The sequence below is a fragment of the Microtus oregoni genome, unplaced genomic scaffold (genome assembly GCF_018167655.1).
Source record: "Microtus oregoni isolate MIOR12 unplaced genomic scaffold, Mior012 000113F_ref0000058, whole genome shotgun sequence".
NCBI classification, from domain to species: domain Eukaryota; kingdom Metazoa; phylum Chordata; class Mammalia; order Rodentia; family Cricetidae; genus Microtus; species Microtus oregoni.
The window spans coordinates 2672676-2698887 of NW_024544742.1; the positions used below are offsets into that span (position 1 = coordinate 2672676).

At 47.5% G+C, this 26212-nt stretch overlaps 1 protein-coding gene and 1 pseudogene across 1 annotated transcript in view; one reads left to right on the forward strand and one right to left on the reverse strand.

Annotated features, from left to right (window-relative positions):
- LOC121443839 (uncharacterized protein C12orf45 homolog) overlaps positions 1 to 26212 on the forward strand; it is a 73221-nt gene that overhangs the window by 21813 nt on the left and 25196 nt on the right. The window lies entirely within an intron of this gene.
- The window catches only part of LOC121443838, a 44002-nt pseudogene continuing 41967 nt past the window's right edge, over positions 24178 to 26212 (reverse strand).

Genomic DNA, 26212 nt, shown 5'->3' on the forward strand with positions numbered 1-26212 from the left:
GGTGTGAGCCAGCACCACCTGGATGTATTTCTGGATAGATACTGCATACCCTAGGGTAACCCTGAACTCAGAAAGATTGATCTCTGTCTGTCTCCTGTGTCCTGGGATGAAAGGTGTGTGCTACCACTCCCTAGCATCTGTCTCCAGTGTCCTGGGATGAAAGGTGTGTGCTACCACTCCCTAGCATCTAGGGCCTGTCTTTGCACTCTGATTTCTCAGTCAAGCTTTAATTATTAATATAGAAATAAAACATCACCATAGATTTTCTTGTGCCAATTTAAGGTACAGGGGGAGCTATTATCTCAGCCTGCTGGTTAGTGGTGTGGGTGGGGAGTGCTATGCCTCAACCACCCAGTTTCTGGCATTATGGTATAGCTTGCTTTTCGGTTGGTTCCCTCATTTAAGAAGGAGCTGCTGTCTTTACACCAGGTATAGATGGCCTAAGGCAATGTGTCGTCCTGTATATGTAAGGCATGGGGCCGTAGCTCCTGTAGGGTTTGACCTGTTAAAGTCTAATATATGATTTAATATTTTTTTTTGTTGTTGTTCCTGAATCCTGTCTCAAGCATTTAAAGCTGCTGGGATACATAGGGACAAGATGTGTTCATCGTAAAAAGCCTGATCCTAGAGATCAGTGTAATGTCCCTCATCAAGAATTTGATCTTGGGAAATCTTAAGTCTTACTTTTCCTTGCTGTTCAAAAATTTTTGCCCCTTCTGTTCAATAACACCTTCAAAGCAGCTGAGGTCCATCTTCTAGGACCTGCTGAGATTATTTGAAGCCAGCTGTGTGGGGTAGCCTGGGTCTAGGGGTAGCTCGGATGGCCACAACCCTCTGTAGTAAAATCAATCTCAGCTGGATGGACGGGCAGGTGGGCCCCCCACTGATGAGATCGGTGTCTCTTCTCCTGGTCGTGAATGACAATAGCCGTTCCCCATGATTGTTGGAATTCTGAGGGTACAATTGCTTCATTTCCAATTTAAGGTCTTTTGAACGGACCTGGTGAGTGGTGAACTTTTAATCTTCTTGGCTTCCTCATCCACCAATGGTAGGTGAGGCCTAAATTTCCCGTGGGGTAATTGGAGTGCCTCCATTTCTGTTAATATGGAGATGTCCTCCCCTGTGTGTGAGGTAACCCAGACACAGAAAGACAATTATCACATGTACTCACTCATAAGTGATTTTTAAACAAAAAGCAAAGGAAACCAGCCTACAAATGATAATCCCAGAGAACTTAGACAACAATGAGGACATTCAGAGAGACTTAGATAGATCTCATCTACATGGGAAGTAGAAGAAGACAAGAGCTCCTGAGTAAATTGGGAGCATGGGGACCTTGAGGGGGGGAGGCAGGGAGGGGAGCAGAGAAAAATTTAGAGCTCGATAAGAATCAATAAAAATGCCAAAAGTTACAGGCTCAATGTATAAAAAGGACCCTGGTAAGCCAAACTCTAAACATAGGGCGGAAGTCTCAGTCCTGTTAGCTCCTACAGGGGAGGGGTAAGAAAGTTCAGATTTACCAGTGCAGACACCGGGAGTCAAGTGAAAGGCAAATAGTAGACTTGTTCAGCAGTGGGGATCGCCTTATATACCTACCTCCCAGCACCCAACCTTCTCAGCAACGGGGAGAGCCTTATATACCTGCCTCCCAGCACCCAGGCTTCCTCTGCAATGGGGAGAGCCTTATACAACTGCCTCCCAGCACCCAACCTTCTCAGCAATGGGGAGAGCCTTATATACCTGCCTCCCAGCACCCAGGCTTCTACAGCAACTGGGAGAGCCATATACACCTGCCTCCCAGCACCCAACCTTCGCAGCAATAGGGAGAGCCTTATATACCTGCCTCCCAGCACCCAGCCTTCTCAGCAATAGGGAGAGCCTTATATACCTGCCTCCCAGCACCCAGGCTTCTCAGCAATGGGGAGAGCCATATACACCTGCCTCCCAGCGCCCAGCCTTCGCAGCAATGGGGAGAGCCTTATATACCTGCCTCCCAGCACCCAGCCTTCCTCACCAGTGGGGAAAGCCTTATATACTTGCCTCCCAGCGCCCAGGCTTCCTCATCAGTGTGATGATGTGGCATGATTACCACTCATTGTGTAGCCACGATCATGACCTCTGACAATACCTGTTGTTAGGCCTTCAGACAGAATCCAGGTTGGATCGTCTCGGCCTCAGGGCTTCATCTTCCTACAATTGCTGGGAGGCAGGTTGTAAACTGACTTCTAACTAGAATTCTTCCTTGTTTATTATAGGTCAAGCGGATTTAGTCAGGGACTGCTTCCTTCTTGGCCAGGGGTGCTGTAGTAAATAGGGGCGGCGGGGCTGCATCCCCAGCACCCCGGCTGCCTGGCTAGCTTATGCCCGAAATAACAACACACGAACTGTATTCATTTAATCACTGCTTGGCCCATTTCTAGCCTCTTCTAGGCTAATTATCACATATTAATTTAGCCCATTTCTAATCATCTGTGTTGCGCCCCTAGGTGCGCTTACCGGGAAGATTCTAGCCTATGTCCATCCTGGGTCGGAGCTTCATCGCGTGCGTCTGCCTGAGAGCTGGGAGCCTGGCGTCTCTCTGAGGCGTCTGCTCCCAAGAGGAGAGCTGTGGAGTCTGAGCTCACTTCCTCTTCCTCCCAGCGTTCTATTCTGTTTACTCCTCCCACCTATCTTCTAACCAATGAGGGCCAAGCAGTTTCTTTTTATTTAACCAATGACCTTCCTCCATCAGGGTGCTGTGTTGTTTTTGTGGATTTCATCTGCATGTGGTCTGGAGTTCTCGCAAACTCACCTGTGTTACCCAGGAAGTAAAATGTTAGGTATGAGGTATACATATTGAGGCTGTACGATTGATTTGAATATTGGAGTGCTTTAATGAAGGAAGACGAGGTAGTTATATATGATCTCAGTCTTTTACTGTTTAAGATTGTTCACCTAACAAAAAGGGGAAGTAGTCTAAGCAGTTTATCCACTCCAGTGACCTCTTGCAGAGGTAGAATGGTGGCTCCATTTTACTTGGTAGAAAGAGATGAAAATGGTCCCGTAGCGGACTGGAATCAAGTCACAGGACAGGTGAAAGTAGGTACCAGAGTTGGGCTGTTAGAACGAACCTACATCGTGTGTTCGTTATCTCAGTCCAGAGTAGAGGAGGGTTCCTCTGGTTGAGATTGCAGTGAGTGTGGAGAGCAGCCAGTCCAGGGAGGGACAATGCAGTTCCGCGATTGGCTACAGCGGCCCAAAGTCTCAGACAGGGAGCTGGTTGTGGGTGAGAGACGTCAATGGGGCCACCAGTTTCACGAGGAGAGACAGACAAGTGGATACGCCACGATACCGTGCCACAGGTCTCCGAAAGTGGCTGCTTCTGGGCAGGGAGCAATGGGCGGGTACGAGACAGAGACGTGGATAGGCACACCGTGCAGAGTGAGGTTGGATATTTATTTAGTCGGTTATGGAGGGTGATGTTGTCAAGAACATGAGCGAGGTAAGACCAACTGGGTTTTTCCAGGCTTCTGTGGACAGAGTGTCAGTGATTGGGCAGGTAACCAGATGTCAGTCCTCAGCCGCGGGGAGTCAATAGAGATGAATGTTCATGAAAGCTGACCTGGACGGGTGCTGCAATGGAGCAGGCACAGGAAGTTGGAAAATGGTCTGAGTTCAGGATCCTCACATAGCTCAGGCTGCTGGCTTGCGGAATGCGTAGGAGAGACTGGCAGAGCCATGCACCAGTGTTATTCATGACCCAGGCAACCCAAGGCCGCGCAGTTTTCCTGGCTAGTTAGAGGCATACAGATATGCTATGTGGAAAGAGCTTGGGTATAGGCTGACTTTAGTGGGGGGTGGTGGAGAAAGAGGGAAAGAGAAGAAAGGGTATTGGGGGGAGAAGGGAGAGAGGTAGAAGCTACCTCTCCATCCAGAGGAAGGGCAGACAGAAAGTAAGTAGGCTGACTAGGAGGCAGGAGATCCACTTACCTTTCCTGGAAGCTGGAGATTGGGAGTAGGCATGCCTTGTCTTTAGAGGAACAGGGTATCCAGGTGCCAGGCCAGGCTAGCATATTTACCTTTACATAGTGCCTTCATGGGGATGCCTTGCTAGCCTATTATCTTTAAGAGGTTGGTCCTGGTTAAGGTATTGCTTAACTTACGGCTTTCTGGGACCCAGAGAAAATGGGTGCAAGGTCTAGGTGGGCTCTTTTTCTGTGATTACCGTTTGGCACTGGTGAGCTTGTTCCTGTTTCATGAGTTTTCCCCTCATAATAAATAAAAATACAATTGTTTATCATTTAGCTAGCTGGATTATTTCTTGTTATACTTCTCATCCATTTCTATAATGGCATTTTTTACATATTGTTTGAGGGACTCTATTGCTTTCATAAAGTCAATTTTTTCCACCTCTGTGCTAGGGTGTTCAAGTCCTTCTGTTATAAGATCGTTGGGTTCTGGTGTTTTCATGTTGTTTTTCAGATTGTTGGGTGAGTTCTTGCCTTGGTGCCTGCCCATCTCCTACCAATGCTATCTATTGGGTCTTCTAAAACAGGATCAGATTTCCCTGCTGGCCAGGGGCCCCCGCTTACAAAATGCCCCCGATCCGTTTCCTGGCTCCTGCCACGGGCCAAGATCCCTCTCACCACTCAGCAGGGTCTACAGTAACAGGACCATGCTCCCTGTTCACCAGGGATCTTGCCAACAAAAGGCCTACCATTCTGTAGGCCAGCCACCAAAACACCTTACTTGAATTAGTTGTAGTGAAACGATATGCTCTCAGTGTGGGCTTCACTGTTTCAAGCTTGGACCATCAAAAAATAGAAGTATGCGTCTGTGCCACATCTTGGATTATTTCTTGAATCAAGCTAATTACTTGACTGCTGGCAGGAGTTGCAATGGTTCTGTATAACATTTTGACTGATTACCTAAGGGGTATTTGGTCCATGCCTTATTACAAAGGCAGATTAGTCAAGCTCTTAGGATTCCTGCATTGTATTGGTCCAGTCCAGCTAGGGCTGACAGTGGTGGTCACATTGAGTCTGCAGTGCTCCGTCCCCCAATAGTGTCTATGCTTCTTCCCTGAAGCCTCTGTAGGAGCATTCATACTGCCTTGTCCCCTCACCTGTAGCCTTCACCGAAGCCGCCTTGTGCTCTTTTGAGGCTGTGCATTGGGCCACATGCTCAGAGTCACATTTTCCAAAGACCACGAGGGGCTCAACAGCAAGGTGGCTGTTGACAGCACAGCAGCTTGACACCTGCTGGTAGCACAGTAACACGTGGCCAATGACTGCAGGCACACAGAGTCTATGACATAGTGACTGTGCTCTCCGAGTTCCTGATTGTACCTAGCCAATCAGAGATGAGCATGAGATGCCACTGTGAACAGATGGGAATACCTTGGTGCTGGGAGGGCCAATAACTTTTCCCATGGTTAAATAAGTCTGCTGAAGCATGCTTTGTAAAGTATCTGTATTTGAATCAGGTAACAAAATGTTATTCATATAATGGTAAGTTATAGACTTAGCAAATTGCTTACGAATTGAATTTTAGATGTTTGCTTAACAACAAATACGGGAGAATTTCAAGGGCTCGTAGATTTTTTTATATGTCGAGCATCTAATCGCTTCTGTACCAGCTGCTTTCAAGCCTGCAACGTTTTCCTCAGCTAGGGGCCATTGCTTAACCCGTCTTGGTTCCTCAGTCAACCACTTTAAAGGTAGGACTGTTGGTACATCTGAAGGGTTATTAATTGCTCTGTATTCTTATACAGCCCAAATGGCTGGTGTCTGTCGCCTGTAATATCTTCTAATATTTTCCTCAGAAACATAAGTTTTGGGGGCTGCAAGAATGTTAATCTGGCTATTCCATTGCTGCAATAGGCCACGACCCCATAAATTCACTGTAACATTGGCTACGTAAGGCCTTAGTTTTCTTTTTGCCCTTCTGGCCCTTTGCATTCAGCCCATCTCATGCTTTGTTTTACACGAGATAGGGTTTCAATTCCCAGGAACTGAACATCTACCTCCTGAAGAGCCCAATTTGGATGCCAAGATTCTGGAGTAATGATACTTACATACTCAGCTGTGTCTAATAAGCCTTCAATTAAAATTTCATTTTTAGAAATCTGCCAGAATATATGTTTCCTCTCTCACCAGAGGTTTTTTTTTTGGTTTTTTTGGGGGGTGGGGGTGGGGGTTAAAAACAGGGTTTCTCTGTGGCTTTGGAGCCTGTCATGGAACTAGCTCTGTAGACCAGGCTGGTCTTGAACTCACAGAGATCCGCCTGCCTCTGCCTCCCGAGTGCTGGGATTAAAGGTGTGTGCTATTGCCCGGCTTCACCAGAGTTCTTGACTCATCCTCCACATTTATCCCATCATTCAGACCATTAGTGCTTTTGACAGCAGGCATTGGAATTTTTAATTTTCCTGTCGAGACACATTCTCCACAGTAACTTGCAATGACTGGACCACATTTGTCATGGGGCCTGCGAGAGGCTTCCCATAGCGATTCCCGATGGTATGGGATTGCCTTGTTTATTTTTTCAATTATAATATATATTTTGTTATAAATAATATTTGACATAATCAATTAAACTTTTTTTTTTCTACTTCTGAGCCATATCACTTTGTCCTATAAAATTGGAGCTTCAGTGCCAGAAAGCTTCTCGGCAACTCTCAGTTTAATTTAGATTATTGGGTGAGTTTTTGCCTTGGCGCCTGCCCATCTCTTCCTATTGATCCTATCTAATGGGTCTTTTAAAATCGGATCAGGTTTCCCTGCTGGCCAAGGGTTCCGCTTACCAACTGCCCTTGCTGTTTCCTGGTTCCTGCCACAGGCTAAGAATCCTCTCACCCCTCCGAAGGGTCTTCAGGATCAGGACCAGGCTCCCCGTTTGCCAGTGACCTCGCCTACAAAAGGTCTACCTCTTTGATTTAATTGTAGTGGGGCGATCTGCTCTTGTTATTGCGCGCCCGTCCCCGCCTCATGCCCGTCCCCGCTCATGCGTCTGCTGCCTTGTGGTCCCCGCCGCTTGGGTCTGCCTGGGTCTGCCGCGCCGGTCCCCCCTCGGGGTTTCTCTTTGATTTACTTGTGGGGCGATGTGCTCTTGTTATTGCGTGCCCATCAGCGCCGCTTGCGTCTGCCGCCGCTCCGGTCCCCCAAAGCCTATTCCTGATTGCAGCGCCTCTCTGCCGCTACTGTGTGCCGCGCCTCTCCACCACTCTCAGTTTAATTTAAAAAAAAAAATGGGATTGGAGAGATGGCTCAACGTTTACTTTTTTATTGATATTTATTGAGTTCTAAATTTTTCTCTCCTCCCCTCCCTGACTCTTCCCCTCCCCCCTTTAAGCCTTCCCCAAGGTCCCCATGCTCCCAATTTACTAAGGAGATCCTTTTTTCTTTTTCTTTTTTTCTTTTTTTTTTTTTTTACTTTCTTCTTCCCACTCAAAATATTGGCTGAGATTCTGTTGAATAATCTCCTAGGTGCTAGTAAATCTGAAGCTCAGATGGTTATTCCTCATGGTTACCGGCTTTGACCTGTATATGTAAATCCTGGTCGGGATTCCCTCCTGCAGAAATCCCTGGGTTGGAGTTGGACCTGGGAGGGTTTCTGGTTACAGTCTGCTGCCTCAAAGGTCTCAGGCTCAGGTGCATCCGGACTGACAGAGGACCTGCTTACTCCCTCAGAGGTCCCAGACTCACACTGTGACCTGCAGGTCCCAGACCAATGCCCAAACTCACAGAGGTCCTGGCTCAGGACTACTCTCTCGGAGGTCCCAGACTCATGCCCCCCCCCCCCCGAGATCTCTGGTACCTGCCTTTTCCTTCAGAGGACCCAGGTTTACTTACGCCAAAGCTGGCAGAGGTCCTGGCTCAGGCCTAGTTCTTGGGAGGTCCTAGATTCTTGCCCAGACCCACTGGGGTGTTGGCCTTGGTCTACTGCCTTGAAGGTCCCGGATTCTCAAGACAGGTTCTGCCCACAGATATCTGTTTTACCCTGGCCCAGTTGTTCACAAAAACATCTTATGATGGAGACTAGAGACTAGGATTGGGGTCTTTCAAAGAGTCTGATATTTGTTTTTGACCTCCACCGCTGGTTGTTGCCTCGGCCCACGACTTCCTACCAGTTAGTCCCTGCCCTGTGACAGAAAGCGGAGGGAAACAAACAAACACAAATAGACTAACAAATCAGACACAGAATGCAGACCAGAAGCCATGCCTGAGCTTTTGCGAGCGCAGAAAAGGCTGGATGGACCTGAAGTCGGCTGGTAGCTGTCAGGACCGCTATGCCAGATATCTATGCCTGAATGAGTGTGGCATAGCCACCATTGGCCAGAGCTGCCAGAGACTCAAGTGGCCCCACGAACTGGGCGCCAACCTTAACTGTTCCCTCAATTTGGGAAATAACCAGGCCAGCTTAAAGATAAACAATTATATTTTTGATTGTTATAAGGGAAAACTCACACCACAAGAATGGGAAGTCCGAGTTCTGCCGTGTCCCATGGGAATCACCTAGAGCACACGAGCACCTGGTCCACCCCAATTTTCTTCTTGGGTCTCAGGTAGCCATGCCTTAACTAGGTTCCACTTAGAGGTGTTTGGTTGACATAGCTTCCCCCAGCAGCCTAAATCTGCAGTAGCACAGCTCTGCAGGCTAGGACTGTGATAGGACCGCTCCGGAGGCTGGAGCCTAAGGAGAACAGCTCAGCCCTAGAGAAATGGTGCAGGGGCCCGTCTGTAAACAAATTAAATTGAGCCAGCCACCCGCAACTGACTTTGACTGAGGAGGGGAAGTATCACCATGCAGCCCCCAGGTTTCGGACACAGTGGGGAGCTAAGTCAAGTAGGAACAGATTATTTCCTTACAGAATGCCACGTAGAAAGTCTTTAAGGAAGTGGAAAGGGAATTATCCAATCACATCCGCATGAGCAGCGGCTCCTATAGCCCCTAATGGAGACAGACCATGAGGGCAGGAGACTGGTCTGAGTCTTTGTAGGCTGCTGCTAAGGGCTTCCAGATCTCCTGTTGTACCAGCTGGAGGGCTTGCAAGTGAGCCTGCAAAGTGGCGGAGGTTGCATAATTAGCAATATCAGAATCAAAAAAGGCTATAGCTGGAGGGGGACCTCCATGTAAGATTTCAAAAGGAGTTAATGTGTGCCAGGGGTGTTCCTGGCTCGATACAATGCCAGGGGTAGGAGCTGTGCCCAGTCCCTAGCGCCTGTCTCGAGCGTTAATTTAGTTAAAACCTCCTTGATTGTTCTCTTCATTCTTTCTACCTGCCCTGAGCTCTGGGGTCTATAGGCACAATGCAATTTCTAATCAATCCCCAGTAACTTGGCCACTAACTGACTTATCTGGGAGATAAACTCAGGACAATTATCAGTCCCAAGTACCTTGGGTAGTCCATACCTTGGGAGGATTTCTTCCTAGAACTTAACAGCGGTCTGTGCGGTTTCCTTTTTGGTAGGAAAGGCTTCGACCCATCCTGAAAAGGTGTCTATAAAAACTAGCAGATACCGATAACCATACATGCCAGGCTTAAGTTCAGTTAGATCTATTTCCCAGTGGATCCCAGGCCTATGCCACCTGAGTCTGAGTCCAGGCGGCCTATTTGTTTTGCCAGCATTCACTTGGGCACAGGCTTTGCAATTGCTGACGATTTGTTGTATCAGGGTTTCTTTCTTGGGTATATAGCTACCCATTTCCTGTCTGCTGAGCATGATGTTCATCTTTTTGGTGCTCAGGTGGTTCAATTTATGCCAGTAGGAAATGATCTCTCTGGCTACCTGTACCGACATTACAGTCTTTCCTTGGCACATCCATCGTTGTCTCTGCCCCTAATTTCTGGACTATATCCAGATCTTCATTGGTGTAGTCAATCATGTCCATGTCTCTTTCCGGGCCTTCCTGTCCAGTTAATATTGTTGTTGTCGAGCTGAGGGCCTAGGGCCGCCTGCTTGGCCGTTTCATCTGCCAGGCGGTTTCCTTTAATTATCTCAGTCTCCCCTTTCTGATGTCCAGGGCAATGAATAATACTTAGTCTCTTAGCGAGAAACAAGGCTTTAAGCAGGGCCAAGATTTCAGCCTTGTTTTTTTTTTTTAATTTATTAAAGATTTCTATCTCTTCCCTGCCACCGACTGCCATTTCCATCCCCCTCCTCCAATCGAGTCCCCCTCCCTCATCAGCCCAAAGAGCAATCAGGGTTCCCTGCCCTGTGGGAAGTCCAAGGACCACCCACCTCCATCCACAAAACTCAGCCTTGTTTTTAATGTCCTTCTGAGGTTAGAGGGCTCCTCCCTCCTCTGATATATTTCCCCATGAACGTGAGCCGTGGCAAAAGCATAGCGGCTGTCGGTATAGACATTGAGTGCATTACCTTCTGACCGCTATCGGGCTTGGGTGAGCGCAATGAGCTCTGTCCGCTGAGCTGAAGTTCCGGGTGGCAGGGCGCTGGCCCGGATTAACTGCTTTCCGTCCACTATTGCTGCTTCCGGCCTTCCTTTCTCCGTTGAGCAGGTAACTGCTTTCGTTGGTGTACCAGGTCAGGTCAGCCTTTTTCAGGGGTTGGTCCGTCAGGTCTGGCCAGGTTCCATGTATTTCCTCAAGGGTTTGTTGGCAATCCGGAGTGGGGCGCAGCATGGTAGGATTCAGGATGACTGCTGGGCTGAAGCGGACCCTGTCCTTACCCAGCAGGAGTGACTGATAATGAGTCATTCGGGCATTGGAGAGCCAGCGGCTCGGTGGCTGGCGAATGAGGGGCTAAAATGGTGAGGGGCTGACCCAGAGGTGGTTTTCCAGCGTCCTTTAGGAGCATAGCTATGGCAGCTATCATCCTCAAACAAGGGGGCCATCCTGAGGCCGCCGGATCCAGTTTCTTAGATCGGTAGGCTATAGGCCTCCTCCAGGGCCCCAATTTTTTAGTGAGGGCCCCCTTTGCAAACCCTTGTTTTTCGTCTATAAAAAGTTCAAAATGTTCTTCTTCTACCGTTGTTGTTTTTCTTCGGAGTCGAAATGAGACACGAGGTACAATGGACCCACATGGAGAGGTTTTATTGCGGGGTGGGTGGAGCGTGTCCGACAGTGAAGGGAGGAAAGGGGAAAGAGAGTGAATGAACGGCTTTTCGGCTTTTAAAGGGGATCCCCACGCACGTGAGTCAAACGATGCATCCTGCACCTGCTTGCAGGGGCCTTTGCGTTGGACGTTGGATGCATGTGCTCCTGGGAAAAGTGGTGTTCTGGGTCCAGCGGGCAACGTTGTACTCTGCGCCTTGCACAAACACCCCCCCCCCCAGCATCCTATCAAGTTCTCCTGTTCTGCTCCACCTTTCTGAAGCCACCTGAGGAGCTTCACAGCAAGGTTTCGTAGCTCAGTCCCCTAAGGGACGTCCCAGCCAGGTTCTTGTAGTCTGGGCTGGGCAGGTGAATCAAGGCCATCACCAAAGACTGTTTGGAGAAAGATGTATTTGGAAAGGAAGAGTCCAGCAGTGTGGCTGCCTCTGCCAGAGATGGATGAACTGCAGTACCCTGTCGACCTTAGGGCAGCCTTTACCTGAAGGGCCAGAGAGGCCTTTATTTATAGGGCTTCTTAGGGGTGGAGATTTCCCAGGGGGAGGAGGACTTGTTAGTTTTATTCTGCTCAGGGATTGGTCTTTATCTGGTCAGGGGCCCAGATGACTCTGACTTCTTGGAAAAGTGTATTTATTTCGCTGAACTTCTTAACTTTTTGACTCTAATGTTACTACCAGGGCATATTCCTTTCACAGGTGTGAGGGCATATTTCTTTCACTGGCTCTGATTCTAGGGACAAAGTGTGTTTCTTTGACACTAGTTTCAGAGTCAGGGCATATGTCTTTAGTCCTGGGTTTAGGGATAAACATCTTCCCCTCCCTGGCCCAGTTCCTTAAAAACCTGAATAAGTGTCAATGGTATGGTATACATATTTCAATTTTTTAAAATCTGAAAGCAGAACACATCCATTATGTTCTAATTTTCTGTAGACCTATTTTATAATGTAGGATTGACAGAAGTTTCTCTCTATTTTTTTCAGGAGCAATTTTTTTTTGTTGTTGCAAAGTTTACTTCTTAAATAATACTTTCTATAGTATCTATGTTTGAATCAGACAGCAAAATGTCATCCATGCAATGGTAAATTACAGATTTAGGAAATTTCTTACATAGTATCTCCAATGACAGATTTACAAAGTATTGGCACAGTGTGGGGCTATTGAGCTTTCACCATGGAAGGATGATCCATTGGTATCTCCTAGTAGGTTAAGAGTTACTATAAGTTGGCACTGTGAAGGCAAAGTTTTCTCTGTCCTGTTCATGCTGCTGAAGAAGGTATTTCTGAATCTTGGAGACCGGAGTGTCACGTGCGGCAGTTTACAAAGGGCCAACTATTCTGGCCACATAGCGATGATCAGTATAAATATTGAGTGCCTCCTCCGGGGAGAGCTGCAAAGCTGGGATGAGAGGTATCAATTCAGTGACCTGAGCAGATTTGCTCTCCACTATAGCCTTTTGTACTGTGGGAAGGGACACTACGGCTGCTTGGCCTGGAGGAGGACCCATCTATAAAAACGACCCGTCCTCCTGGTGTAGGTTGAGCCTTAACAATTTTAGTATCAATCACAGGGCGCATTCTGAAAGAGTCAATGTATTTGTTGGGGGGGGGGGGTTTGTCAGATGACTCATCGCAGCACTGAGGGATATGGTTTAATCATCACCATTATGCTGAAGCCAGGATAGTCGTTGAGCTGTTAAAAGTTGTCACTATTACATCAGGCTCCTTGCCAAACTGCTGGACACTGAGTTTGGTCGCTGTAAACAGAAGGACAATGAGAGCCTTAGGGAAGCCACTACTGTTGGAGGGTGAAGCCTGCGAGTGTACCCAGAGTATGGGCCCCACTCGCCAGAATGCCCTGTGGGTCCGTGGGGAAGGTGAGTAGCCTTAAAGGCTGAGAGCAGTCTACGTAGTTGACAGGTGTTTTCTGCAAGGATTGTTCAGTTAGTGCACTGGCGACGAGCTTCAGGAAGAGTCCCTGCTCAACCTAGACGGGTCCACCACCCCGCCATGAGATAGGAATGGGTGTAATGGTCGAAGGCTGCTTAGCAATGGCCCCTGCTAAAAATGCCCCAGTCACACGTGATTTCCTGACTGGCGAGCCACATGAGTCTTTTCTGTCACAGGTTGAGAATACCCTGTAATCTCCTCCCTAGGCCTTCGTTGTGGCAAAAATCACTGGGTTTTTCTAGCATCTTCTCACTAGCTGAGTGGTGAGCATCGCCCCCATGCCTTCCAGCACATTCCTCTTCCATGGGGTAATAGGATGTGAGGCAATACGTACGGCTGAAAGAGGCTGGAATGTCTCCCTCATCCTTCCAGGGGAGCAGATACAAACTTGGCAATGGAGCGTGCTCAGTGCCTACACCTTGGAGAGCTATGCTAGATTCATGAACAGGCCAAGCCTCAACCCAAAATCTTCGGGGTACAACAGAAATACCAGCTTCCTTTTCCAGGCGACCCTGGAATTTTCTGCTTTCTGTTATTGCGGCGAGCTCCCTGACCAGCAGGAAGGAACAGCCACCAGACGAGGATTCTTCTCAAATCACGCTTTATTGGAGCCTCTTGGTTGTAGGGAGAGCAGAAAGCAAGGGGCAAGGGGCGCTGAACTATAGCTGCTTATATAGGGAGTCTGCCTAGCAACTTTTGATACTTTGATACTTTCACTATTTTTCTGGAGACCCACCGGCAGGAAAGAAAGCAGGGGAACATCCCTGTCAATTACAGACCAGGATGTTCCCCTGCCTGTCAGGGGAAGTGTGGGCAGCTAGATCACAACAACTCACCCTGTTTTCCGGTGGAAGAACTGCAACCCTAATATGGAGTTATCTATCAAGCGAGGCTGGGGCCAAATGCCATCTTGTAATGGCAGCTATTCAAATCGGCTCCCAGCAGTTCCCCTTTTCTGTCTTTCTCTGTAGGCCAGTGAGAAGGTCTTACTCCTGTTCAGGTCCTCACCTCATGATGCGAGGACCGATCAAAGGAGGCCCAAAACTCCTGGTCCTCCTTCTCCCGTGCAATGGAATAAACTCCTGGGAGTTGCAAAGGCAGTACTCAGAGTAAAAAATGCATACCTTCCTCAGTGCAATGGAGAATTTCTCCCTGAGAGTGCAAAGGCTATGCAAGGAACAAACCTACTGGCCTTTTAGGACAGATAACTATACTTGGGGTGAATCGCCATTCTCCAAAGTGGCTAATGCTTGTAAAACCGCAACCTTCTCTTGAAATGTGAGCTCGGGGGCAGCATTTTAGTCTAGGGCAGATTATACATCCCAAACAAAAAAACAAAAAAGGGGGGAGCTTCTCACTGTCATGGAACCACCCCCTCAAGTCAAGCCCACCACCAAAAGGTCGTCTCTCCGGAAAGTCAAGACGAAGGAGAGGCTGAGCACACAGCTCTGAGGGGGAAGGAATAGCCCCCCTCAAAGTAGGGACTGAGGAGGCCTGCAAGAGCCAAACTGAGCTTGTTGCCCCAAAGGAATCCACCAGTGTGTTACCCTCTGAGCAATGTTCAAAAGTGCCAGATGGTGAAAACACTACACGCCAAGTGTCAAACAGGTTCAGCTGGGGCCTGCGAAACTGAAGTGGGCAAGTGTTAACAGTCTTCCAGATACCTCGAATGACAAGAGTGAGCTTGACACGATGGAGGGAGACCATACAATGATGTCTAATAGTTCTGTTATCCGAGAACAAGAGCTTCGGATCCACCGTCTCCACCTCAAGTGTCCCATCACGCAACCATACCAACGGCATCACTGGTCTGATTATTTTCACAACTTTGTAGATTCTTGCCTCCAGAAAATCCCTCAAGATCGAAAGATGAAGAAACTTCTTTTCCAGGAGGCACATAACGGACCAGCGGTAGAGCAGAGATTGCGGGGAACGAGAGGCGCGGCATGGAGCTCCGGGCAACCGGCTTCTGCCTTGCACTGCTGTGGGGTGGCGCGATGGCAGTCACAGCGACACAGGGAAAGGAAGTTGTTTTGTTGGACTTCACAGCAATGGAAGGAGAACTCGGCTGGCTCACACACCCTTATGGCAAAGGGTGGGACTTAAGCTGAACGTATCTTCATTGAGTTCAAGTTCACTGTGCGAGACTGCAACAGCTTCCCGGGAGGCGCCAGCTCCTGCAAAGAGACATTTAACCTCTACTACGCCGAGTCGGATGTGGACTATGGCACCAATTTCCAGAAGCACCAGTTCACCAAGATCGACACCATAGCCCCAGATGAAATCACAGTCAGCAGCGACTTTGAGGCTCGCAATGTCAAGCTGAACATGGTGGAGCGCATCGGCGAGGCCGCTCACCTGGAAGGGCTTCTGCCTGGCCTTCCAGGACATCGGCGCCTGTGTGGCGCTACTCCCCGTCCGTGTCCAGAGATTCTGCAGAGCCTGGCTCGCTTCCCTGAGACCATCACCATGGCCGTCTCCGAGACTCACCCCCTGGCCACTGTGGCTGGTACCTGTTGGGCGGTGTCTGTGCCGGACTTTCTGACAGAGAAGTTAGTGCTCTTATCCCCCGAACCAGTACCAGTTACCAGCCAGTAGGTGTCACGACACAGCTGAAGCCACGTGGCTGGCTCAAACCTGGTTTTAGCAGTAAATACTGAAAGATGCTCAGACTAAAAACAGTTATTCAGTGTTAGTCACTGAGAATGCGCTCTGCGGAGGTCCCTGACTGGTCAGCAGGCATACAAGGACAGCAAGGCAGCAATGCTGACAGGGAAGCTGGTGGGCCGGGAAACCTGGACCCAGAAGCCAGCCGCTCAGTTGCTGGTGGCATAGGTTGTAGATGTGTCCGCGTCTAGCGCTTTTCAGGGCCGCCACACAGCAATTCTGTCTTTAAATGCACCATGCGGAGCCTCACGTCAGCTGGAGACCCAAGCCCCACATTGCTCACCAACTGTTGAATTATCTTGGTCCTTGCAATAACCAGGCTAGCTAAAAGATAAAACAATTGTATTTTTATTCATTATGAGGGGGAAACTCATGAAACAGGAGTGAGAAGTCCAAGCTCAGCTGTGTGGCGAGGGAAACACACAGAGAGATGGTACATAGTGCTGGTTTTTTTTCTCCGCGTTTCAAAAAGCCACACCCTTAGTCCCACCTCTTTTTTTGTGTATGTGGTTTTTCAACACAAGGTTTCTCTGTAGCTTTAGATCCTGTCTTATGGCCAGCTGCTGTAGGCCAAGTTGGCCTCGAATTCACAGAGATTCGACTACATCTGCCTACCGAGTGCTGGGATTAAAGGCGTGCACCACCGCCACCTGGCTTGGTCCCACCTGTTAGAGATAATTGGTTGACAAAGATTCCCCATCAGTAGATCAGGTGAATGTTGGGATGAGCCAAGTAAAATTACGTTTTGGAGGTCTTTGTTTAAGAAGAGCTTAACATTTGCAATAGATGTCTTGAAGGTAACTTGGTTATCCTAAGCATGCAAGGATGTTTGTACAGTAGTGCATCAGCTCTTTGTCTCGTGACCTTTTTTTTTTTTTCATGATCAGCAGAGGCAGATAAAATTTTTTGCAACAGTAGACACTTTGAAGAATAGCCCCAATGTTCCAGGAAGGAACATTCATTCCATCTTAGTCAAATTAGCTGACGGTATATTTCCATAAACTGGAGGCTCACAAGCAAAAGGTGGTTTTTGCTGTCATTTAGTAATTCAAGGACTTAAAACAATGTTAACCACCAGAAAATATTGTACAGCTGGCTCATAGGGTGTGGTACGATCAGGACGTGTGCCCTTGTTGGAGGAAGTGTGTCTCTGTGGGTGTGGGCTTTGAGGTCTTACATGCTCACACTCGGTCCAGTTTTTCTCCTCTTCCAGTGTCTGTGGATCTCTGCTCTTTCTCCAGCATCTCATGCCTGCACACTTACCATGCTTCGTAATGGACTGAACCTCCAGACTGTAAGACAGTCCCACTTAGTTTTCCTGTGTAAGTCACCGTGGTCATGGTTTCTCTTCACAGCAATCGAAAACCTAAGACACGGACATTCAGAGTTACCAAGGTCATTCTGCATGCCCAGAAACCACTAGATGGTAGCCTTCTATTAATGAAGATAAAATGCAGTTTGGTGGTTGGAGTAGAGAAAAATTGCTTAGGAGCTCTTGTACTAAAAAGTGCCCTTCTGATCACTCGGTTTGTAGTTTTGTGGGTTTTTATCCAGTGGTCCTCTCCCTTACCCTGGGCATACACGGTCGCAGCCAGTGTTTCAGAAGAAATAACCACAAACACCCCCCATTCTAAACAGTAGAAGAACACAGACACCGGGTCCAAACCAGGAAAGAAGGAAGGTGGAGGTGCTTCTTCCTCTGATTTTCCTGCCTTTGTGTGTGAGCTAATGTTTTCCTCTTACAACATTTGCTATTGTTTCTCCAGTTCGTATTTCCACGTCTTTGCCTGTGGTATGTCCAGCAGAGGATCTTCTGTTGTCCTGTTAGCCGAGGTATGCCTGGACTTGTGTCTTAGGTTGTCATTGTTCCATTACCCTGCCTGGGCTGCTTCCTCCATAATAATGGTGTCCACCAGTTAAATGTACTGTCTTGTAAGAGATGAGGGGGGAAATAATAAAGAAACTTTAGAATATTTTTCATCATTGACAATTTCATGTATACAAATTATTTAGATTATATCCAACCCCAGATCGTCCTCCCTTCTCTAACATTTGATTTGTATTTCTGTATATGTAGCCTGTTGAATCCAGTTAGTGCTGCCTACATGTGCATGGGTCAGGGAAAGTGAAAACTCGCTATGATGGCTATGTTACCCCAAGTCAGTGTGAATGTGAGTGGACTCTTCAGGACAGGCTGTTTCTAAAACGTTATATTTAACATCCTGTTATACAAAGGTCATAGTCGTATGTATGTATGTATGTTTATATATGTATGTGTATGTATTTAACTTTTGATGTGTATATACACCTTGAAAATTTTCAATGCACAAGAATAAAATTATAAGGGCATAGTACTAAATTGTTATCACGTTTAAATAACAATTGAGAACACCTCCCCCCCCCATATAAGTCTGAAATCAGAAAGGAAAAAAAGTAAAACTTCACAGAAAGAGACTTCAAAAGTCTAGAAAACCCAGGGTACACGTTCGAAACTTGAAAATGTGAAGGTCCACATTACTCGATGATGTATCAGACATCAGTGGAAACAGGAACTTGGACATGAAAGCCATATCCTGCATCTTGGAGATCGGGGAGCATTAGTTTGCAGTGAGTTTCTGTGTCGTCAGCTCAAAAGCTGTTTGCATTTCCTTCGGACTTGGTAGAAGAGACTGGCTCATTCTCCCCCAGTCCATCCTGTATTAGTTACTGCCCAAAGTGCTTTCACTGCGCATGTGTACAAACCCTTCTTCAGTTATTAATTTCATATTTGTGTATATTACTGTGTGGTGGTTGTTGCACTGTTTTTTTTTGTTTTTTTTTTTAATTTTTTTATATGTTTGATTTTTTTTTTTATTGAGAAAAGGAGAAGAAAAAAAAAACAAGTTTCCACCTCCTCCCAGCCTCCCATTTCCCTCCCCCTCCTCCCACCCTTCTCCCCCTCCTTCCATCCTTCTCCCCCTCCTTCCATCCTTCTCCCCCTCCTCCCACTCCTCTCCCCCTCCCTCTCCAGTCCAAAGAGCAGTCAGGGTTCCCTGCCCTGTGGTAAGTCCTAGGTCCTCCCCCCTCTGTCCATATCTAGGAAGGTGAACATTCAAACTGGCTGGGCTCCCACAAAGCCAGCACATTGCGTAGGAACAAAACCCCGTGCCATTGTTCGCCATGTTCAGAGAGTCCAGTTTTATCCCATGCTTTTTCAGTCACAGTCCAGCTGGCCTTGGTGAGCTCCCAGTAGATCAGCTCCACTGTCTCAGTGGGTGGGTGCACCCCTCGTGGTCCCGACTTCTTTGCTCATGTTCTCCCTCCTCCTGCTCCTCATTGGGACCTTGGGAGCTCAGTCCAGTGCTCCAGTGTGGGTCTCTGTCTCTATCTCCATCCATCACCAGATGAAGGCTCTATGATGATATGCAAGATATTCATTAGCGTTGCTCTAGGATAGCGTCATTTCAGGTTCCCTATCCTCAGCTGCCCAAGGAACTAACTGGGGACCTCAGCTTGGGCACCTGGGAGCCCCTCTAGGGTCAAGTCTCTTGCCCACCCTAAAGTGGCTCCCTTAACTAAGAATTGTGGTTCCAGGAGGATTGGGATAAAGGAAGGTTGCACTGTTTTTTTTTTTTTTTTAAAGTGCTTTTTGAACTGTTCTGTGGTCTGTGGAAAGGGAGTTAGAAAACAGCAGGTCAATGACTTTTGTACCGAATTGTCATGTTCAATTGTTAATTTAATTGTGTAACCAGACCGCATATTGTTTGTATTGCTGTATTGGAGTGTAATCCTGTGTGTCCACTGCTGTTATGAGGCCCTCTCTGTGTCTCCCAGTGCCTGGTACAGAGCCTTTATTTGGAATATATCGTGTCAATAAACTCTTCTTTCAATTTTGTGTCAATAAATTACTTGAACTTAAACATTGGTTCATTTCCTGACTCACAGTTCTGAAGAAAACAGAACGCATTGCTAGGAGACTCTCATCTGTGGATTCCCCTCCATCTTGTCACAGAGCCTTCATGTCCATTAGTGTTAGAACAGGGTGTGTGAGATGAACCTTCCAAGCAGGAGGTGCAGGGATACTGTAGTGTCTTAGGGTCTTTCCTGGAACTAAGAGGTGGCAGGGAGACCCAGCAGGTGACGGAGGGAGGGAGGGAGGGAGGGAGGGAGGGAGGGAGGGAGGGAGGGAGGGAGGGAGGGAGGGAGGGAGAGGAGGGCAAGTCAAACGTTGCTGCCTCGAGTGGCCCTGCACAGGACGGCCTGCTGCTCTGACTCCCGGCCTGGCAGTGGGTTGCGTTTCCTCACTGTCCCTGCCGGCAGTTTTTCCACATTTAACGTGAGCCATGAGGCCTTGGCATCACTATGCCATGAACACAAACTCTGACCCAATTCCAGCCCAGCCGCTCCACTGTTGCCAGTGATCACCTGGGATCTGTTCCCCTGTAGAGGTACTGTAAGAACTTAGGGTCTCTAGGCATGGTGCGTAGAGCAGCGCTCGGTAAAAGCTGAGTTGTTGGGTCCTGTGTGATGAATATTACAGAACAGCAGCAGACGTCTTGGGAAACACGGTCATTGTGTATTTGACCCAAGACTTGCCTTCTTAGGAAATTTCCTCGTCAGTATAACTTTGGCCACGAGTTTTTATTTGTGTATTTGTAGCATTACGTATTTTTTAGTGGCCTTGAACTCAAGACCTTTGTCCCTCAGTCTCTCCAGTCCTAAGGACACAAATTCTTTAAAAAATCGTATTTCTTAGCCAGGTTGTGGTGGCGCATACCTTTAGTCCCAGCTTTCAGGAGGCGGAGGCAGGAGGATCTCTGAGAGTTCAAGGCCAGCCTTGGCTACAGAGTGAGTTCCAGGACAGCTAGAAACCCTTCTCGAAAAACAAAACAGAAAATAAAAAAGAATATTATTTCTTCATTGTGCGTATAGATACAAAGTGCAGGGCAGAGGTCAAAGGAAGGTCAACATGTAGGAGTCAGTTCTCTTTCTCAGTCATGTGGACTCCAGGGCTGGAACTTAGGATGTTAAGTTTGACACCAAGAGCTTTTGTCTCTAGAGCCATATCATTGGCTCCTAAAGCAAGTTACTCAGTAGGATGTGTTGTGACATCCATCACACAAGCAATTTTACAATGAGTCGACATCTTGGATTACAGTCACCAAACCGTACAAAGACGTGTTTATTGACATGAGTGATTATGGCCTCGCTGATTGAAAATGGACGTGATCAGTTAACGTTCAATTGACAAGTGTATCAGTGAACACAGCAGTCTCAGGTGTGTGTTCATTTCTGTGAAAAGGAACTGATGTTGAGTGAGCTTCGTGTGGTTTTCACATGATTATATACTATTGAAGGTTCACTTGAGTATTTATGTCAGGATGAAAATCCCTCACAATCACTATGCCCCCCCCCTTTTTTTTTAATTTTGTCTTTGAGTCAGGGTCCCACTGTGTAGTCTTGGCTGACCTTGCAGCCCCTACTAGCCCAGGCCTACCCCTGCCTCCTAAAGGGCTGGGATTAAAGGCATGAGCCACCTTATCTAACTTCTCAGTCGCTCTTAGCTCCTTTTGTGTTTTTGGAACCTGATTGGGAAGAAAATTGCGTCTTTTCTAAAAAAACATCATTTGATACGGAAGTGAATTTTTAGAGTGTCCTCACAAGAGCAGTAATAGTGCCCCTCCCATGAGCCATTCTTACCTGCCTTCCACTGCTCCGTGAACCCTGGGCTTCCCCCGTCTCCCACTCTCATGGGACGTTAGTATGGAGCAGCAGGTTCGGCTCATTCCCCCTCATCCTAACCACTTCTGGAAAAGCTCTTGTGGTTTTTTTTAGTTTGTGAAGTCATTATTTGTATTCCTCTCTCCAGTCTCCATGCCCTATTGCAGGCATTGGGAGTAAAAATCCCATGGTTAAGATCATGAGGTCACTGCACAAATACTCAACAGCTGTGTGTTTTAGGCAGGTCACCTGACCCCTCAGCTGGAAAGCAGATGTTTCTTGAACTCTCCAACATCTTAGGCACAGGAGATACAGCACTGAACAAAGCCGGCACTTGTTCTCGGAGGTTGTCTGCACTGAGCTGGTTGGTACAGACCCGGTTGTGCCGAGCGCTTTAGAAGGAACACAGAGGGAAGCACAGGATGACAGAGCGGTAAGAGCTGTCATGGAACACGGTTATTGTCCAAACCTCAGTCTGAGGCAGCAGGAAGCTATGACCAGCCAGAAGACTTCTGCAGGAGGCAGAGGTGTGCTGCTGTAGGCCTGACTTTTCAATTGCTTTTCTTCCCAGCTCCACGTTCATTGAAGCAACCTGGTAAGTCAAAGTCAGCTCTAAGAGGATATTTATACGTCGAGGGCCATGTGCTCACCCCCCAACAAATACTTATACCATCGGGGCTGGAGAGATGGCTCAGTGGTTCAGATCACTGCCTGCTTTTCCAAAGGTCCTGAGTTCAATTCCCAGCAAATGGTGGCTCACAACCATCTGTAATGAGGTCTGGTGCCCTCTTCTGGCCTTCAAGCATACACACAGACAGAATATTGTATGCATAATAAATAAACAAATATTAAAAAAAAAAAACTATTACCATCACCGTGGTAGCATAAGGAAGCAATGTCTTCAGCAGCCCCGAGGTGGGCAGGTTTGGTGTGTCAGGAACATCAGAGCATCCAGGACAGACAGAACATAGAGAAGTCAACAGAGGTGAAGTCAGAGGACTGAGATGCATGGATGTAGTAAGTACACTGAGTTTTATTTTAAACAAACCTTTAGGTTCTGAGGAGAGATTCAAGGCTGACAGACTTTGAAAAGGACCACATGTGGTAGGAGCAGAGACACAATATTCTGTAAGATGATGTCGTGTATGGGCGCAGGTAAAGAACGGCTTCGTTCACCATCATCTGGCAAGATTGAATGGGTTAACTGCTATAATGGAATGTAGTGTAATAAAACGTGCTGGAAGGCAGTATTTGCTGCGTTGGTCAAGCTAGGGTCTTTCCTTGGGAACGTTTTCTGCCTCTCGTGTTATTCGTACACACCCCTGTATAGTCTTCAAAGGAGCGAGCACTTCTCAGGAGTGTCTGCCATGCTGGAGAAGGAGTGTTCATTGAAGTTGCACTTCAAAAGAAAGATGTAAGTGAAGCTAACTGATGTGGCCACCTTCTGTGACCAGGAAGTCTCCCATCATCTGGTTACATGTCAGAAGCAGTAGTTTAACCCGTGTCACAGCGGGATACAACGTGAGCACCACACAGCAGCAGCGGCCAGCTCTTAAACGATGTCATGCAGATGCTGGGCAAATGCAGGCCATCACTATCCAAATAAGTCATGGCGTTCGTTCATCACCGTCTTTCATACACCAAATGAAGCCATAGAGACTTGAGGTCGCCAACCTGCCTGACATCCCACAGCCAGCGAGCAGCAGAGCCAGCAGGTAGAAGAGTGGGACTCGAGTGTCCTGTGCGGGGGTGAGTAGGCAGCTAGGAGGAAAGCCACGGAGAGGGTGATGCTTTCCCTGGTGCCATTGACATTTTAAAGACTGGCTTTTGTTACTGTTTTTGATACCCAGACTGGCCTCGAGCTTTCTGCATAGTCCAGATGACCTCAAGTGACAGCGGTCATCCTGTCCTGGCCTCCTGAGTCTGGCGTTACAGACGTGGACTATTGCAAATGAGCACCGTTTTTTACAGCACGACAGTTGTCACATTGTGCTGTATGTGACGTGTTGTACTCCATAGGTGAGGAGAATGGGCGGGAAGAGGAGTCCAAGCACTGATGACTGAGAAGTGTAGGTAGTTCATTTACCCACCAGTTAGCTTCACTGATTAGTGAGCCTTCTAAGAAGTTCCCTCATGCTGCCAGTTAACTTACTACTAAAATAGTGACAGAAAGAAAGACTTCAATTGAGTATTTCCAGTGAAGCACCGTGGTGGGGCATTGCTTATTGCACGGAGTCCTTGTAGGCAGAGCTGTGAGAAGGCACTGTGATCCCCTCTTTACAAGGAAGACATAGAAAGCTCAGAGAAGGTGGGTCATTTTTTCCAAGCCAGACAGTAAGGCAGTCTATTACGAGTAAGATTGGCTGTCTCACGCTGTTCACCTCCCAAAATTCGCTTAGAAAGATGTTTACTGGGGTTTAAATTATAGGACCAAAGACAATGTCAGTAATTTTGGTGTCCTCAGAACTTAACTTTGTACCAGGCTGGTAGTTCTGGAGGACGTTTTCCTGGGTGCTCATCTGTCATGTCATGATGGGCAACAGAATAGTCAAAGGCACCAAAATCACTTTACTATGGGAATGAAAAGGACAGCCATCACTTTCTATGGGGATAGCCTGTTCTTTGATAGCAGAAGTAAAGAAATAATTGTAGGTATCCCGTATGTATGGCTCAGAGATTAGAGACCCAGAAGTCCTATATATTATCGCTGAGTGAGGAAGGAAGGCCTTGAAGAGAATAGTTCTTCCCGAGAGATAGCAGACTCCCACACTTAGAAATACCAACAATAACCAACGTTGTTAAAACCTGACGGAGGTAAGACATTCGGTGATAAGAAAGATGTGTACTGGAATTTACTGAGGTCCTTGTGCAAATGCTCCCCAAGAGACCCAACACTCAGGCAAATGGCCGCACAAGTGGTGCAATCTTCTTTTTGGTTTTCTTTGGTCCTTCTGTATATTTTTGTGGCTCCCAGATCGTTCCTTGTTCATCAGCGACTGTTGGTCAATGGCTTCCTGATGCTAGCGTTGCTCTAATACTCCAGTGTCACTGTTTTGGTTTTGAGGTATTCATTCAGGGCTTCCTCACCTGGGGGAAGAGATTAGGCAGTAGAACACACACAAGGATAGGTAAGAACTTGTGGCCTAGACCTGTGCTCCTCAGGTTCACACGAGATGTTCGAGAGCTTTGAAGTAAGTTAGGGGAAGACCCTGACATTAGGCATCGCTAACAGTCCTCACAGTGCGGATGCTAGCAGATCATAGACTGTTATGAGTAGTGAGGGCTAGAGTAGCCTACCAGGCCCTTCAGGGATTGGCGCGTTGGTGAGCTTCAGCCCTAACCTTCCTCCTGTTCCCTGCTTTATGAACTGATTCTTTGTTTTGCGGTCCTGTGACCAGGGTGCTGTCTGTTCAGTTGCATTTAATAAAGCAGAGTTGAGTACAGGGACGGAAGCTTGGGGGCAGTCACTGAGAGGGGAATGGAAGTGCAGCTTCCTTTGCTTATTGGAGAGAGAGCTGTCAAACTTGTTCCCTCATTAGAGCAAACTTGTTCCCAGCCTTCTCCAGAGCAATCAGATCAGATATTTTACAGCCCCTAGGTAAGTATAACCCACGATTGCCGAGATTGAGACTACACTGAGCCAAGGAGCCTTCAGTCGTGTTGGTACCATGAGGAATTTTGTTTTGTTTTATAGTCAAACAAGCCTTTAGCTGTAGGTTACAGTGTCAGAGAACAAACAGAATTGGCTTCTTCTGTGACAAAAACTTTCCAAGAAAACCTGCAACTGTGTCTTAGACCCAAACCACTTTTTATTCCTATAAATACATTGTCAAAAATCTCTAGGAAACAGAATCTAATGCCTTAAATGAGCCAAATTTGCAGGGAAGTTTCAGCAAATCAAGTATTTTTATTTCAGAGTGTTTTGAGATTCACAAAGTATAGGCTGCTTTCAAATTTGCTATTTGGCCAACGATGCTCTTGAACTGGTCCTCCTGTCTCCTGTGCTCCTAAGTGCTGGATTGTCGGCACGAACCACCATACCATGCTCTCCCTTCCTAAGGTGTATTTTTACACTTGATATTTTTAAGCCATGGAGGACTACAGAGTAGGAGGTGAGATCTGCAGGCGGACTGGCTGACTTTTACTTCTCTGTCTGCACCTGTGGGTGTGGAACTTTGCACCTCATCCCCCTGTTCTGGGCCTGGTTTCCCCTGATCGGAACAATGGCATCCTAGCAGCTTCCTGCTGGGTTTCCTCAGTTGTGCTCATCAGGTAATGTCTTCCATGAGGGCCCAGCACAACCTCAGCATCCAGAGTGAGCTGTGTCTTGAGAGATGGCAGGAAAACCGCTCACCATGAACTGAGTCCAGCATCGTGTGTTCTCTGTGCCTAGAAGCCCTACGTGCCCAGGAGACCCTGCTTATCTCCGTGACTCTGCAAGACTCACAGAGAGGACCAACCCCAGAGCTACTTTGACCCCCCCAGACTGTCGTCTTGGTTCCACTGAGTTCCACAAAACCAACTTCATACTGAAAGTCAGATTTAAAAACATGTTTTAGCTAAAACAATTGACCCAAGAGATTTCTGAGTAGGGAAAGGCCCTTCTCAAGCAAGCCCCATGGCCTGTGTTAAATCTCCAGGATCCATGGGGTGAAAGGAGAGAACCAACATGGACAGTTTTCCTCCGAGCACATGTGCGACGTGACACACGTACCCATGCATGGAAACAAACAGTTGTGGTTGTCTTACAATGTACTTAATGGTTTTTAGAATTCCAGTGTCCTTTGTAAACTGCTGTGTAGGAGATCCCGTTTAAAATAATAAGGGAGTGCAGTGGCCTGGAAATAATG